The sequence below is a fragment of the Phalacrocorax carbo genome, chromosome 11 (assembly GCF_963921805.1).
Source record: "Phalacrocorax carbo chromosome 11, bPhaCar2.1, whole genome shotgun sequence".
NCBI classification, from domain to species: Eukaryota; Metazoa; Chordata; class Aves; order Suliformes; family Phalacrocoracidae; genus Phalacrocorax; species Phalacrocorax carbo.
This window is the reverse complement of record NC_087523.1, coordinates 5,619,273-5,635,519: the sequence shown is the minus strand read 5'-3', so window position 1 is coordinate 5,635,519 and position 16,247 is coordinate 5,619,273. Positions and strand designations below refer to the sequence as shown.

The 16,247-nt window shown below is 37.0% G+C and overlaps 1 protein-coding gene across 7 annotated transcripts in view; it reads right to left on the bottom strand.

The window, feature by feature from the left end:
* Window positions 1-16,247, bottom strand: part of PCDH11X (protocadherin 11 X-linked) — a 514,007-nt gene that overhangs the window by 447,395 nt on the left and 50,365 nt on the right. The window lies entirely within an intron of this gene.

Here is a 16,247-nt window from a genome sequence, read left to right as displayed (position 1 = left end):
GAGTACAGAACATATGTGTTACTGAAAACAACACAAAAGCACAAATACTACTGGTTTAGATACCATTACAAAATGACAACGGGATTTCAAGTCAGTTGTCCCTTTTAGAAAACCACCTAGGCAGTTTGAAAGAAGACACCACTACTTCTCACACAGCACTGTTCTAAATAACAAAAAACCTTTATTCAGATTGCTCATTTATTACCTCCAAAAGTTAGGAGAAAGAATGATGACACAAACAGATCTTTTCTAGAGGTCATAAACATTGTAAATAATAATCCTGCCAGCCATATCCCACAGCACTAGAAGAAAGACCACTGGAATGGTTCATGGCCTTTCTATTTTTTATTCAGACGCTTTGAACAATTTTTTAATGTTTATTTTTCCCTTCATCATGATTGAAATGCACACACTTTTACCTTCTAGAACCCCACCCTCGCAAGCAACCTGGAAAACAAAAAACACCACAGAAACAAAATAGATTCTATTGCTGCCATTGGTTAGTACTGAGCAGAAACAGCTGGGCTGGCTGAGATGCCTATTTGAGACTTTGAAAACAGAGACAAGGGAAGAGTGAAAAGACAAAAGTCCAGCTACGATTCATATGTGCAGGTGTACAGCAAAGGTCAGAGTCTTAATGCACTTCAAAATATGAATAATAAAAAAATAAAAGCATCAGAAGGAGATATTAAAACACACTTTTTTTTTCTTTAACTTTGTCAAAGGTCCAATTAGGCATTTAACTTAATTGTCAAGAACTCTGGGTGATGCCAGCAGTTTAAGGTTTAAATTATTCAAATGACAATTTTTTATGAGTGAGAGACAACTACCAGACTACTTCAGAAGTTAAAAACCCATAAAATTAATGTAAAATCTTACAAAGAACCAGGTAATCCATAAACTCCAAGGAACTGATTCATGTTCCGATATTTTACAAGCACAGCAAGTATCTTGGAAATTCATCTTGGATGAATATTTCAATTATGGGAAACAATAAAAGGTGTGCAACACTGATGGAAAGCAGGAAAGTTCTATCAGTCTATGGTCTATTTGTAAGACTGACTTTCAAATTACGGTATTCACACTTTGTGTTGGCTTTCCATACAAACGTCAATTCACCAATGCAAAGTACTAATACGTAACTGCCAGAGTACTATTTTTGAGGTTACATGGGAAACAAGATGGGGAACAAAACAGAAGCTACTACTTTGTTTATACCTTTGAATGTGCTACAACAAATAGGTTTGAAAAGTCCCTAATGAAAACGAGGATGAAAATTATATGGCTGGGATTAAAATGAAGAGGAAAAAGTAATCTCAAAGTGAAAAAGCCATAATATCTAATTCTGAAAAGCACAGAGGAACATCCTGACTCAAAAGAAAAAAGAAAAGGGGAAAAAAAACCAAACAGAAAATGTCAATTTGCTTGATAAAGCAAAGACAAAAAATTACAATTATTTGACTTTGGAGCATCAGCAATAACCAAAGCAATAATACACATCACATTAATAGAGCCAGGAATTATAGCACAATGTGAGAAAAATGTATTTCAATACTAACAGCTGATGACTCAGAATTCACTCCTTTTACCAATGTTTCTTTTTGTTTCTTTAAAATTGTCTGAAATGTTCTTTGCTGCATGTCCCAGCTTCAAAAGCTCTACAGGACTGCAGTGTTCAGACCAATTATATTTCTGGGCTAAGGAATATAAATTACTTTGTAATAAACCTTTCTTTCAGGAATAAAAATAACCATACTAATGCAGTCAAGTGCCACGATCCATGGTTGACACTTGATTTAAAAGTATTCTTTGATAGCTAAAAGAATAAAATGTTGGACTTGCCTTTTTCTCCTCCCTGTATTTCCTCTTGAAAGGAAACAAAATATTACATACAGTGTATTTGGGGGAAAACTGGCTAGGAGTATTTAAATCTGTATCGCTATGATACAATACTAGAAAGCTAAAAGCAAAATTAAAATCAAGAACACATTATTATTGTAAAAGCTTCCCTAATATTTTAACTGTGTATTTTATGACAACTAAAACTAGGAAAAACTGAAACTACCACTCCTATTTTGAAATATATTTTTAACATTCCTCCCAAAAACAGAGGTCATAGAAACGCGAGCTGGAACAAAGAAAAATCTGAAAACTTTGTGACTGTCACCATTCACCTTTATTTTTTCTTTACTGAACACTTCGATAATGGTCTCATATGTATATGTGAAAAAGACAGCTATTCATTAACAACTTAGAAATTTTAATACTAAGAGTTGGAATAATATTAGGATTTTCATGCAGTCTTCTGGAAACCTAATTCAAGGTTTCTCATGATAGACATCCAAAATATAAGTAAAATTTGTATTGCAGCAGCCATTACAATAGCTAGAAGAAACAAAAAAAAAAATCCTCACAAAATTATTCTGAAACTAGAATTACTGTGGATCTAAAAAACTTTTACGTTCTACGCAGCAATACAGAGTACAATTAGGTAATTTTCTTCTAGAACTTGAGATAATTATTTTTAATTTGGTCAAAAAAATAATGGTCTTTAAACATAATAAGTTTCATGCTCAGATGGTGATAGCTCTTGCTGCCATTAGTAATTAGGTTCTTATTTAGTAGTAGATGAGTTTAATGACAAACTTTTTAACTAAGAAAATTACCCAAAAAATTAAAAATCCTGTTGGATACATTGGTGATGACTACTATATCATGCAGAAAAACGAACTCAGTTTCACTACCATAATAAATAAATGGTTTGAAATTCAGAAACCTATGTCAGATCATTCTTTAAAGATAAAATAGGGGCCAGAGAAAAACATCTTTATTCATAGTTACTGGCACTGGATATAGAAAAATAATGTATCAGCACAATGGCAGTAAACTCTCACAGTATTTTGAAAAGGCTCCTACCTCTTTGTGACATACAAAATGTGAAGTCTTGTAGATTTTGAGGCAGTAGTAAAGATTATGGGTGCAGTATAATTTGTCCTAAGTGCACTGTTAGCAACCTGCCAGAATAAAAGACGTCCTGTATAGAAAATTGCTAAATATATATATATATATATATAGTTGTCCTGGTTTCAGCTGGGATAGAGTTAAATTTCTTCACAGTACCTAGCATGAGACTATGTTTTGGAGTTTTGCTGGAAACAGCGGTGATAATGTGGAGATGTTTTAGTTGTTGCTAAGTAGCACTTACACTGGTCAAGGACTTTTTCAGCTCCCCGTGCTCTGCTGGGTGCACAAGGAGCTGGGAGGGGACACAGCCGGGACAGCTGACCCAAACTGACCAATGGGATATTCCATACCATATGGTGCCATGCTCAGTATATAAAGCTGGGGAAGAAGGAGGAAGGGGGGACATTTGGAGTAATGGCGTTTGTCGTCCGAAGTAACCGTTACGCATGATGGAGCCCTGTTTCCTGGAGACAGCTGAACACCTGCCTGCCGATGGGAAGTAGTGAATGAATTCCTTGGTTTGCTTTGCTTCCGTGCACAGCTTTTGCTTTACCTATTAAACTGTCTTTATCTCAAACCATGAGTTACCTCACTTTTACCCTTCCAATTCTCCCCCCTGTCCCACCAGGGGGGAGTGAGCGAGCAGCTGCATGGTGCTTGGTTGCTAACTGGGGCTAAACCACGACAATAGTCTAAGCTACATTTTTTTCTTCTGTTGCACCTGAGAAAAAGTTCCTAGGAGAGGTAATTTGTTAGCACTGTTCTCACCTATCAGATCTGGGGAAAGATAACAGTTGGAAACCTGGAGGCCATATTTGATCCCTAAGTATTTTGGTGGACCCCGATTTAAGTAAAGCAAGTAGAACAGACGAATTTTCAACAGCATAGGAAAGAGAGACACAAAGAAATTGGGTGACTTATCACAGAGTCAGGAACAGGCTTATACACCACTCATTGGATGGCTGCAAGATCAGTGTGTGTCCTGATAGCTGCATTTGGTAGCTCCAGAAGAAAAGACAATAAACAGCTATCAATGAAATAGGTATAAATACTACTCCAGGAATGATGTATTAAGCAGATATCTGTTTAAGAACCTACTAGTAAAAGCAGCAGGAAAGACAGGCAGACATTTATGAAATGGCAGTTGATGACTGTATGGGGATTCCCAGCCTTACCAGTAAAAAACACAGTAACCCACTGTGGCACAACATAAATCTGTAATCACTTTAAAAGATTGTGAACAACTTATTGTGGTAAAGCTCCACAATTACAAGTGAGGAAACAACTGCTACCTTTTTGGAACAACGCACAGGATAGGGAAGTATAAAACCAATGGCAAGTGGGAACATGTGATGAAATCTGAGGCCCCTGGAATTCTTGCAAGTTGCCTGAAAATCATCATCAAGTCATGAAAACTTAGCAGAGATCTGCTGAATTCCTCACTCTTCTCCACCTGTGCACTTTTCATTACACTGTAAGGCATCAAGAACGTCTTAATACATTAGGAAAGTAGGCAGTGATGTTTTCCTCTTCACCCAAGTACTTCAGTGGCAAATTTCGCATTCATTTCTATATACAGTGTTCAATTTTCTTTCTGATTTTAAAAACTGTATGTAGAGGTTAAACAATGTTCAGGAGCTGCTTTTACAATTCATTTAAGCATTTACTCCTTAAAAGCACTGATAAATTTATTTCATTTCAGGCTGTGAAGGTATTGATTTTTCAAAGACTGAATTTCAATGCTAGATTGTCATGAGGAAAGCTAATGATAGCTGCAAAAATTAAAATTTCAATTTAAAAATTTTTACTTACCTATATTTTTAAATATAGCCCTGAGGAAGAGTGTGAAATATGTTGAGGGAGCACACATTTCTGTTATCCTAACTCAAATTAATTTTCCAAGTAGTGATGTACTTATACATGAGAAATCTACATGTAAACTGTAGCACCAATAGCCAATTAACACTGTTGTCCTCCTGCTTTCATCTTGTAGAAAGCCAAAAATAAAGTAAAATCAAATAAAAATAATAGTTTCTTATCCTCTGAAACTAGGGAGGATTTTGTGCCAAGCATAACATAAGGAAAAGTTTAAGACTCAAGGCAGCTTCTACTGAAATCAAATGAAGTCTTGATCAAGTGACCAGTAAAACTCAATCATGGTTTCAGTTTTAACTTTCAGAGAGATCCTCCTAGAGAATTTTATTGTTTGTCTACACTTATAAAATGTTTAACTAATACTTTTTGCAATTAACTGGTGGAAAAAATTCTCATCTTCAACAACCCTTCAGCACTCTTTGAAATACTTTTGTCTACGTTCACATGCTTTATAAACCTTCACGAGTCTCAAATTCTTTTAAGCCAGACTTACTCTAGCTTGTAACACTGTTTCTTTCCTCCAAGTAGCTCGTGAAGTTATAGCTACCCCAAACCAAATAAGCACACAAAAAACCAGAAACTCTGTCATTCACATAACCGTCACCAACATCTAAACCTACAGAAAAGGGCAAAAAGAAGTTTTCAGTATACTGTTGCTTACGTGAAACCTTCAAAGACCTTCAGAAAGTTCAGTTAATGAGTGAGCTTACTTTAAAACTTGTAACACATAAATGACATATGGAAAACACTATTTCTGCCATACATTTTACACCCATAGTCAATTCAGATATCGCTGACATTAGAAATTTTGGCAACCTGTAAGGATTGTAAAAGTATTCATAAAAAACAAAATTAAGTCAAGTTTGGAAAAGTCACCTGAACTTGAAATATGAATTAACTGATTTTGAATATGACATGTCATATTTTTCTCTGAATTTTCCTCAGAGGTGCATTACATTGCCATTGCATAGCAAACAAAAATACACCGTTCACATGAGGATACTGCAAAGTAACTGCTTAAGAATATAACACACTTTTTGTAACTTTGCTTGACATTGCATATTTGCAGTTCCGATATCATGCCTATATGCAAACCAAACTATAACTTTATTGAGATACATGGGGGGTTTGTTACTGCTTTTATTGTGGTTTACTATTGAGAGCATTATAGAGTGTGTAATTGGCAATTTCTTTCTGTATAAATGAAACTGAAGTTTTTACTCAATATATTTTGGGAAAATAATAATTTCTAAGTGTTGTCTATATAGTAGGTTTCACAAGGACTATGTAAACAAATCCTTAGTCTATTATGCTCAGAAAGCGTCACCACATCTGTGTTAACTAGCATACTGGACATCAGCAAAAGATAATATTCATACAAGATAGATGAAGTGAAGATCTCCATTTGACAGATTTGTGCCTTCCAGCTTCAGTCTATCATCCTTCCCACACAGAGACGTGCTAAGTTATATATTATTGTTTAATGACAGCTAGTGTGAAAATCAGAGCCCTGAATGCAAAAAGATACACCAGCTTGCCCCTCATCCTAACTCACTGAACTCACCATGCCCGGAAGCAAGACTTTCTCCTCCAGTCTTCAGTCAATCCCCCAAAGGAATGTCAGGATAATGGAACCTGACAGTTTTACAGTAATAATGCCATAAACCACCCTAAAGGAGCCTTGTATCAACCAACAAGAAGCAATTGCCTTGACTCTTGACTCACTACCACCAGTCAGTAGTAGAGTTTTATCTACTTAGAGACACTAATTCACAGCTGTAAGAATGCAAATCAGATATTTTCCCCTTTAAAAATCAGACCCAGTGGCTTTTTCAAAACAATGTTCATAGATGACCACTTGTCTGTCCAGACAAATTACTACCAAGCAATATTTTTATTCTACTACAAAACCTTCTCATAAGGATTCTATACTCTGATCCTCCAGATAGTAAGAAAAATGGGTAAATGGGGAGGGCTTTGTAAGAAGGTGGATGTTGAACTACATAATGAAATAGTGAAAATAGTCTTATGATGCAAAGATGTAAAAAGATTTTGAGGTAAGGGAGCTATGTAAAATGAAGAGGGGTTTGTTTTGTTGGTTTGGTTTTTGGTTTGGTTTTTTTAAAAAAATTCCTTATGCTCCAGAAGTTAAGTAATTGGAAAACAGTGAGAAGCAAATATATTTCGCTAGATGTCCACAGATAATGACAAATGTGAGGGATAAGAATTCTACCTATGAATATTTATAATTTCTCCCTCAGTCTATCTTCCAAGTGCTCCTGTAATTACTAATAGAAAATAAGATCAAAATGCAGGTTATTTGTCCCTTTCATATATTTGCAGGGGAGCTTTTCAAGATTTTAGGGCATCAATTAGCACTCCTAAGCATCCCTCAAGTTTCTGCATCTCATTTTATAGCTTACTTCAGCTCACGTCATGTTATCCACGAACCCAAAACTACCTGACCTAGACAAAAGAAATGATGGTAGGGAGCCACTTTTCACCTAAAGTGAAAGCTGGGTAAACTCTGTATTCCATTCTATTTGAACTACTTCTCATTACTTCAACATACCTTTTATATCATAAGGAAACTGGTAACAAGAAAATTCTGTACTACTTTTATATTAAGTTTTATTTAATAGTAAGAACTTTTACAATTTGCAATACTAACAGATTTTTCCCTCTCTTCTCTCAAGAACAACGTAAGGGATTACCTAAATACACCCCACCCTAAATATTATCAGGCCTAATTGTACCTATCAGACAAAAGCCTAAGCAAAAGGAAAGTCATTAACTTCTGAAAATATATTTACATTTCAAGAACTGATTTCTAGAGTAAATGACACTTACCTTTGAAGTTAAATCTAAAACTTGTATCAAAGTTATTACTTCACCTGAAACCACCCGATCTCAGGTTTCTGGAACAAAAAGGCTCTTTCCCCTGGTAGAGCTTTAAATAGTCAGCAAATTAAACTCTACACAAAGGTACTAAGGACAACGTTAACTAAAGCACATAATCAGCAGGAAGTGTTATGTATATGTGAATAGCTTTAGACTCTGTGAGACTCAATCTTTCAAAGAATTAAGCCTTTTTACTAATGCCTGAACTTCCCTATAGTTGAAGACTGATTTTGAAATCTATCCCTGTTGTGCAGCACATTACAACTTCATGAGTAGAATAAACCAAACAGAATAAAAAAATCCTAAATTACTTGGAAGACAGGTGCATCAATATTTAACAGAAATCTGCAATGGCACTTCAACCTCTACAAATGTATATTACAGGAAATAAGGTAAGTTTTACGAACAACATCTATTTGGCCATCTCAGCAAGTAGGATTCATAAGTCTTCAAGGGACTGCTGAAATTCTTGTCACTTCAGATGGTAATTATCCACATCTCAGTGGAAAAGACAAGGAGAGGGAACCACCCATGTGAAAAAACTGAAGCTATGTTATAACACTAAACAAATACACTGATCTTCTAGCGGTAATAGAGAAAGGGAAAGATGTTTCAGTTCTGACCTATTCCCCACTGCCCCTGATGACTTAGGAAAGAAAGTACTCAGCATCATTCAAGAGATGGCCTGCCCATCCTAGAAAACCTCTCTCTTCTAAAGGGCAGCTAAAAGTTACCTTAAAAAGACAGCATGTCCAACTCTCTGTATTTATTAAATTACAGGCACTATAGAGTGACCTTAGAGCTTGACTGGAGTGCCACTCCAGAGCAAAAAAATTCCTAAATCTATTTTTGAGCTCCCTAAATCTATAACCTTCCCCATCTATGCTGGCACATGCAATGGAAAAGACGACACAGCACTGTTCTGCAAATACATGAAGTATAATCCATATGAGTCGTTACAACGAAGATGGAAGTTAACCTGTCCTGCAAAGTTATGCTGAATGAAATTCATATGCTAATTCAATGAAGGGACCGTGAAGTAAGAAAAACAAGTCACTCCCCCATCCAAGCAGAAACTCAAAATCTTAGCCTAAGCTACATGTCAGGTGGAGTAAAGAAAAAGACCAAACCTCAAATGCTCTTCTAAGCATTAAAACGGCATAAGATCTTCCTTTCATCTTGTATATAAGCACTGTCAAATCTAGGATTTGTTTTAACAAAACCATCATTTCTCAGTTTTAAGTTCAAATACCTAAGTACTATTGTTACCTGGGACATCAATATGTGTGTCATTGATTTTTGGTTTAGTGTCTGTGAATCTTGAAATATCACTGACCAATCAGCCTTTCTCCAATCACAACAAAGAAATACTGAAATGTTATTGTCATTGTCTTATCAGGAAGTCAAGAAATTTCCTATCTGAATCTTGTATTTTCCTGAGTGTATATAAATCTGTAAAATGAACATTCTTGGGATCTTAGGCAGCCATCTTTTACAGTTTAGCTGTATGCCCCTTACACAATTACTAGATGGGGTTGCTAATAAAATAGAAATTAGAAAGTGCAAAAATACTTTGGTAATGGTGGGTTACCATAAATTTACAAAGGATTTTTGATAACGGGAAAATAATGAAGTTGGAATTTACCTAATCTTATTAGTGTCTAACTGCAATATTCAGTACGACCTGACAATACTAATAAATGTCAGTTTACATGTAGAAAAAGCTCTATCTTGGCAGTTTTTTCACAGAAGGCAGATGTTGATAACAACCACTCCAGGCTTTCTGTGACCTATTTAAAGGGCCAATATAACACTTCATTGTCCTCTCATGCTGCTGAAGCCTAAACAGAAGAATCGTCCACATTAATTTCAGTATGATTATCTGTGGGATGCTCCCTCATTCAAACATGGTTTGAGAGTAAAGGTGAGGATTGCTGCCTCAGCTTCCACTTAAAGAAATGAAAGCAGCAAAAAGGACAGAAATGAGTGGTTCAAGTAGCTGCTGCTTGGGACAGTGAAGGTGATCTGGTAAACACCTATGTTACGAAAATATAAGTCCGTGTCACTGTGCACTGAGTTTGTAGGGACATTAACTATGATTCCTTCCTTTCTCTCTATGTACTGACCCACTCAGATAGTATTGGTGTAACATTAAAACACAAACACGCCACAGAAAAGTTTGGTCTGTCCTCCTCTACTGTTAAGTGCTTTTGACTATCAAATTTGTATCACTGCTTACATTATGATTATCAACAATTATTTCATTTTCTGATTTATCTACAGGTCTAGTTTCACTCTATAATTGATTTAACTATGTAGATTTCATTTTACATAAAACACATCTCCTTTCATTCTTGATTTTCACAAATGGTGACATTAGTTACTTGATCCAGAACTACTGTGAGACTCAGAAATAACCTAGCTGCAAGAGCAGGCTTGAAATCTACTGAGGATTTGTGATCTCCATCTTCCACCAGCCATAGAAATGATAAACTGTATCAGAAAGAAGTGGAAAGCTTCTACTGAAAGACATGACAAGAGATGATTTACAGTACCAAGAGGTAACTCTCCTCATCAGAGGTAAGAATGACGTCTTGTGAGACTGAGTAGGAATCTCTTTTGTCAGATTACAGAGGTATGAGCTGACAGCTACAAAAAGTTTATTATATTATACTAGAAGGAATGCACCAGCTGCTTATGATGATAAGTAAATATAGGAAAATTACTGTAATAGGTAATGGAACTAAGAGTAACACCAATCCAATTTCCCCCCAAACTGCACAGATCAGAGCAATGACTTATTAGCACACAGGAGTAGCTCACAGAAGAAAATGCTCTGCTTCTCTAAGAGCAGAGTTGTGTTCACTCTAGTTCATTGCTAACTGGGTACTGTTGCACTTCTGCAACATCTAGTGTATATGGTATACCTAATTGACAAGAAATGCTAAGTAATCAATTTAAAAAATTTAATTTAAAACACACAATTACAGAAATCCTTTTGGAAGTATGAATGTGACTCTCCAATACAGTGGTCTGAGCTGGAATTCTATTCAAAATTTGCTCTAAAACAGCTCCATTTTTTAACATCTAAAAGAACAAAGAAACATCTCATACTAGAATCTTGTTAGTTAAAGCAGAGGCCTGTGACACCTGTAAATTCTAAGTCTATTAATCAAATTATAATAAATATTAGTTTGCCTTGAGCTCAAATATAAGTGTACTGAAATAGTGTAATCAACAACAGCACAGAAGTATTTTTAGCGCTGTGGTGGTTGTGCTGGTTTTGGCTGAGAAGGGGTTAATTCTCCTCACTGTGGGGGATCGGGGATCTTTCCAGCTTCCCACACTCTGCTGCGTGGGGGGGGGGGGGGCGGGGCTGGGAGGAGCAGGGCCGTGGTGGGGGCATCTGACCCCGACTGGCCAATGGCAGGTTCATTCCATACCATGTGACACCATGACCAGTATATTGGGGGGGGGGGGGAGTGGCAGCACGGGAGTGGCGCGGCATGTACGGTTCGTTTCGGCGGTTCGTTCCCCCTCTCCCCTCCCTTCCCCCCTCCCCCAGGGTTTTGCGCCTCTCGTTGTTCTCCTTTACATTGCATTTCTATTGTTGTTTCTTTTAATTTTAATTATTAAACTGTTCTTATCCCAACCCACAAGCGTTACCCTTCTGATTCTCTCCCCCATCTACCGGTGGGGGAGTGAGCGAGCGACTGTGTGGGGCTGAGCTGCTGGCTAAACCACTACAGTGGTATAGCCAGGCACAATGACATTTTACATCAGTGTGTAAGCAATGTGAACACCCTGAAGAAGTGAACAAAGACCTGCAGGCTTATCTGCCTACTGGGCTTAAACCAGAACATTAGCCTTTGTAGATTCATCCTTAATCAGAAATCACTTCTTATTAACACTTTAATTTAAAAATTTGCTCTTGCATCCTTCTGTTTTAACATACTACTACTGTTTACAAATGCCTGTCTGTGTCTGCCATTCCCAGTTTATATTTTAAGTAGTTACCTCAACTGAGATAAAATCATGGTTTTTTTCCATCTGGCTATTTCCTTCTCTAAACTGCTTCACTATCTGTCTTAGCTGCCCCTTCTATCACCTCCTGCTATCAGTGTTATGCCACCTTCCTGTCCACTCTAGACTTGGAGCTGTTTCTCATTCTAAATGCTTTTTCTTGTATTTTTAAATCATACCTAATTAAGTTCTCCCTCCCTAGCCTTGTTCATAGTAAATGCTGTTTACCATTTGCCATCTGAACCCTTAATGTCATCTTACCCGTGGTCAGCTTCAGGCATCTCAGTAGAGAAATACGATCCCTTTTAGTGCTACTCACAACAAGTTCGAGTAACAGCAAGGTGTCTTGAATGGCTGTTTCCTCCAAACCCTCTTCTCTATGGGGGGGAAGAGGGAGAGGAAGAACTTCACATAATGTCAAAGTGTCACTACTTAAATAATTCACTCTGTGTAAACTTCTACCAGAGCAACTCTTGGTCAACTACTAGCACTATTTCATGGGTTGGGTGGGAAATACTTCTTTGCAAATTGTTGCAACTCATTTTCTAAATAAGGAAACAATAAGTAGAACTGAAAAGCTATTCAAAAGATATGTTTGGGTCTTCGTTTAAAAAAAAAAAAAGGAAAAAATTAAAAGCATTGTTTTCCTTAGAATGCCTCTTAGAGCTTGTCCTCCATATAACTCCTAAGTAAGTCTTACAAGAATAAATGCAGAGGTTACATAAAACTGTTCTCTTTGTAGAGTTCATGCATTTCAGGCAGTATATAGCTGAATCACAGACACATGGAAAGTTCTGAAGTTGCAATACCATGAAAAAGTTACATATAAGTTATTTTCTATTGAGGTACATTTTGAGATAATTCAGACAGTCAAAAAATGCCTGAATGCTAATTTGTGTGGTAATTAAAGGCTTCTCTTGTATTAAATATATGAAATCCTATGTTATGAAACTTCCAAGTAATGCTGAACCCAAAATACAAGAATACCTTTTTTACAATGTTTTGTTTTCTATTTTAAAAGGATTTTTAGAAAGAGGCAGGAGATTAAAATAACATGAGCGTCTTTCATATAGTCAAAAGATTTTATGACTATCTACTTTGACAAAGAAACTGAATATAACAATGACTTGCAAGCTTTTTCCCCACAGGTTGATAGGGGCAGTAAGGGAACTGTAACAAAGTGAGGAAATATTGTAATAGTGGAAAGTTACCTTCCCAATGAGATACAGAGTTGCTGGAAATGCGTTACAGGCCTATAAACTACTCAGCTGAGTTTGTAGTGAGAAATTTATTCTTTTTTAGAAACTGTTATGGCAAAAACCTCTTTATCTTCTGGCAAAATAGGCCTGGCTTCACACAGACAATAAGCACTTTCTTTTTTTTAAAGTTAAATATAACTGAAGAACTTTCTCTTCATTGCACAGCTTGTCAAATTGCTATTACTTTTTCTAAAATATAGAGCAACATATTTCACTCTGTTGCTGCATGCATACTAAAGCATCAGCCTTTGTGCTTCTGTGAAGTGACTTGCATATTTTACCTCCCACTCCTCTGCCATCCTCTAAGTAAGCTGTCCGGCCCATCATCTTTGTATCTGGTACTTCCCAAAATTCCCCACAACACTGTCATATCAGCCCTGCTAGACTTATCCTGTCCAGAAGGCAAGACAGCTTCATGTGCTGCAGTTTCCCCACTTTTCTGTGTGCTGGTTATAAAAGGAAGAAAAAGGTCAATACACATCACAAGCCAGAAGACATCTTCAGAGCACACCCCAGGGAACAGCATGGGATAACGCACATGAGAAGAGCGTTCTGGGAGAAAGGCAAGCAACATTACCCTTGTGCACCTGTCACACTCCCTCCTAGTATTTCAGTGTTACTCAGGAAAGAATTTCTCAGACACCATCACTCTTACCTTCCTTTTTCATCTCCCTATTCTTACCCCATGATGATTCTTTGTATATGCTACATCCCCTGCCTACTCACCAGAGCAGGTTTTTCTACTACTTTCTCCTCCCTCTTCTTATATGATAATTTTTGGTATTAACATTGTAAAAACTGCCAATGGAATAACATCTGGACATTACTATTCTAAACAGTGGCTGGCTGTCATAAACCACTTCTTGGTTTTACAGATACTTTCCAAGGTATGTGAAATTGCTGGCTTATTTAAAGGCAGTGAATCCGTAACTTAAAAAAGCTATTTGCACACCCCTCAGTGAAACCTGGCTCTCTGGCAGACCCTCTCATCTCACATGAGGTATTTAGACAAGGTCTTACACCCCACACTACTTCTGGTACAGAGCTGTAGCTTGTATTTTAGATGAGTTCCCACTTGTGTGATACAGATATGTTATCATTCTGCTGATCTGTTACATTGTTTCTGAACACACAGTCTGAAAATAAACTCACAAGACTGCTATTGTGGTGATCTGAACTGTTGCTCACTCAATCCCAGGGACTCCTGATTCTGCTGGTTTTGACTCTTTTTCTTTTCTTAGAGTTACAGCACATTTCTCTCAGATATATTAAATAACACTCCTCTATTCAGACCGTGTATTATTTTGCCACATTTTGTCTGTATGTCATGGTTTTAGCTGGGATAGTTAATTTTCTTCACTGCAGCTGGCATAGTGCTGTACTTTGGACTTAGTATGAAAAAATATTGATAACACACCCATGTTTTGGCTGTTGCTGGGTAGTGCTTGTACTAGTCAAGGACTTTTCTCGCTTCCCATGCTCTGTCGGGTGCACAGCTAAGAGAGCGGATTCAAATTGGCCAAAGGGATATTCTGTATCATGTAACGTCATGCCCAGTATGTTAACTGGGAGGGGCTGGCCAGGGGAGGCAGGCAGCAATCGCAGCTCAGGGACAGGCAGCGTCGGTGAGCAGTTATATCATTTGTGGTTTTTGTTTTTTCCTCTTTTTTCCTTTTCCTTATTTATTATCATTATTATTATTATAATCATTATTAATATTATTTTAATTGTGAAACCGATCTTATCTCAACCCACAAGTTTTTCTTTTGCTCTTTCAATTCTCTCCCCCATCCCACAGTGGTGGGGAGAGTGAGTGAGCAGCTGTGTGGTGTTTAGTTGCCAACTGGGGCTGAACCACGACACTGTAGCCCTGGCTTCTTTATTATTTTTTACTCCTGCTGTAATTTATTTAATATGCTGTTATTTATTCCCCAGAATCTCTTTTAAAATGCCAAATAAAGAAGACTTCATCCTACTGGATGCTTCTGGTTAGCTATCTGAAAAAAAAAAAAGCCCACACATATACATCTGTCTGGTCTTATTATAACTAAGGTATTTAAAAGTTTTAAAGACCTTACTACAAAGACCTCAAACTCTGTAGCAAATTCTTGAAAAGTTCTGAATACCTAGGCTACACTAAGAGCAGACAGACGTATGTGGTTGGTTTTGTTTTTCAGATAGCTAACCAGAAGCGCCCAGTGGGATGCAGTTTTCTGAAAGAGATTTTTATGTCTTTGTCACTAATTAGTACCCACACTGCCACAACTACTTCAGGTTGTAAGCAATTTAAAAAGAGTTAAAATAAAGCAGCACTTTATTTTTATTAAATTTCTAGTAAGTACTGACATCAGTGAATATTATCTATCAAGTCAATCAAGCAATATATTGGCCTACATATTCTATATTCTTGCAGTCAGTAACGAGGGTGTCAGACTGGTTGCTGAGCAGCCACACTACTCACCAGTTCCCTATTCCAAATCAAGGGAAGTGAAGACATTTTCAACTTCTCACATAATAACCCAACAGTCTTAAGATAAATTCCTTTCTTGTTCTAAACTCTCTACTTGAGTAAACTCACATGAAAATAACCCTTCATTTAGTGGTCACACACTCCTAAACACCACATGTTTACTTGTTATTCTTTTGTTCTCTAATTGCAGTTCTGTCATTTGCTACAAAAGCTATAAAGCAGCAATAATATGAAATCTCTGCTCTTACAAGGCCATTGGCACCGCTATCCTTTCATTCATGCATATCTTGGATTTTCTCCTGCCCAGACATTATGCCCGCTCAAACATTACAAAGCTGCTTTGACATTCTGCTTTCTCATTCTGGAATAGCTTATCAGTATAGAGGTGGGCATCGCATCACATAAGCTTCCGGGCTAAGCTCTACTGCTCAAATCCAACAGTCATACAAGAAGGAGGTGTAAACCCAATTCAAAATATTATTGCACTTGGTGCTGTCATGTTGACCCAATTCAAAATATTATTGCACTTGGTGCTGTCATGTTGATGACAATAAGAACACATCTTTAATGGTCTAGAAAGCCTGCTAGCCAAAGTGTACCAATACTTCAAATGCTGGTGGAGAGTTCATGAAGACATGCATGTTTCATCATAGTGTTACACAGATAGACATACACATACATAAATAGCCTTCCACAAAGTGAAGGTATGATCCACGGGAATACACTCAGAGGTATAGATTAACATTTTAAGACAG